Source organism: Schistocerca nitens, chromosome 2 (genome assembly GCF_023898315.1).
Source record: "Schistocerca nitens isolate TAMUIC-IGC-003100 chromosome 2, iqSchNite1.1, whole genome shotgun sequence".
In the NCBI taxonomy this organism is placed as follows: domain Eukaryota; kingdom Metazoa; phylum Arthropoda; class Insecta; order Orthoptera; family Acrididae; genus Schistocerca; species Schistocerca nitens.
Window position 1 is genome coordinate 345,922,605 of NC_064615.1, and position 1,780 is coordinate 345,924,384.

General features: G+C 49.4%; 1 pseudogene; it reads right to left on the reverse strand.

Moving 5' to 3' along the window:
• Positions 1-232: 232 nt before the first annotated feature.
• On the reverse strand, positions 233-350 carry LOC126238680 (5S ribosomal RNA; annotated as a pseudogene).
• Between the last annotated feature and the right edge of the window lie 1,430 nt (positions 351-1,780).

Genomic DNA, 1,780 nt, shown 5'->3' on the forward strand with positions numbered 1-1,780 from the left:
ATTTCTCATAATCAGAGATAAGAACGAGCGATCTCTGCTGCTTTGAAAACCACTCCGTCTACAGGCCACAAGTGGCCCATCGGGACCATCCGAGCGCCGAGTCATCCTCAGAGGAGGATGCGGATATGAGGGGCTCTCCCGGTCGTTATGATGGTAGTCTCGACCGAAACCGTTACTATTCGGTCGAGTAGCTCCTAAATTGGCATCACGAAGCTGAGTGCACACCGAAAAATGGCAACAGCGCATGGCGGCCTGGATGGTCACCCATCCAAGTGCCAACCACGCCCGACAGCGCTTAACTTCAGTGATCTCACGGGAACCGGTGTATCCACAGCGGCAAGGCCGTTGCCCCTGATTGCTCTGAAGAAAACTTAATAGCCACGATCGCATTCAAGACAACACCGAGGTGACAAAGTCACGACATAGCGGTATGCGCATACACAGACGGCGGCAGTAACGTGCACACAAGATATAAAACGTAATACATTGGCGGATATTTCATTTGTACTCGGGTGATTCATGTGAAAACGTTTCCGACGTAATTATTGCCGCACGACGAGAATTAACAGACTTTGAACGAGGAACAGTGGTTGGAGATACACGTATGGGGCATTCCATTTCGGAAATCGTTACGGAATTCGATATTCTGAGATCCACAGCGTCAGGAGTATGCTGAGAATACTAAATACCAGCCATTACCTCTCACCACGGAGAACGCAGTGGCCGGCGGCCTTCACTTAACTACTGACAGTAGCGACGTTTGCGTCGGGTTGTCAGTGCTAACGCACAAGCAACATTGTGTGAAATAACCACAAAAAGCAAAGTGGGACGTAACTCTGGAGGACGCTGAGCGAGTCTGAGCAGAGGACACAGTTGGGAGGGCTGTGTCGCCGGATGTACTCCGTGGCCTGATACAAGGCGAAAAGCTCGGCTGTAAATACTGAGGAATGTGCCGGAATCCGGTATAGAAAGACACGGGTGCCAAGACGAAGGCACACCCGACCTCACGGTCAGTCCGACAGCCATCAGTACAAAGGTACTATCGCGAAGTTCCATGCGAAGGTCGGGAAACAGAAGGCGATAGACCGAGGCTGGAGTAGTGTCCTTAAGAAGCGAATTAAGGCCAAGGATAACATGGCCGCTTCACGAAGCCAAGGTGGTGAAGGGTTCACACCCACTTGGCCATTTCATTTCAGCAGCAGGAATTTTGCAAGACGATAAGAAAGATCAGCACACTACACAATATGCCAGCAACTTGAGCACATAAAAAATTGAAAGGATTTTTAGGTTTTACATTGCTTTACCAGAAATTTCTTAACGATGAAGTTATGAATGCCCAACCACTTTTAAATATGCTAAATAAAAGTGTTCATTAGCAATGATTCAAGAATGTCAGGATGCATTTTGAAGATCAAGATGAATTTGGTTAATGCTCTATTGCTGCTCTCTCCAAGCAGGTATCTAGATTTTACTTAACGGCTGACTCTTCTTCATCCTCTCCAGAGTCTGCGTACCTTGGCGTTAATCTGCTGTGACAGCAGACGACCGACGCGAGTACCTTTCCTAACAGCACGACGTCGCCCCCAGCGCCTCTCCTGGGCTCGTGACCACATCGGTTGGACCTTAGGCGGCTGGAAAACCATGACCTGCTGAGATTAGCCCCATTTTCAGATGGTAAGAACTGATGGTAGGGGTTCGAGTGTGGCGCAGACGCCATGAACCCATGGACCCAGGTGGCAGGCTGGTGGTGTCTCCATAATGAGGAGCTGTGTTTACATGG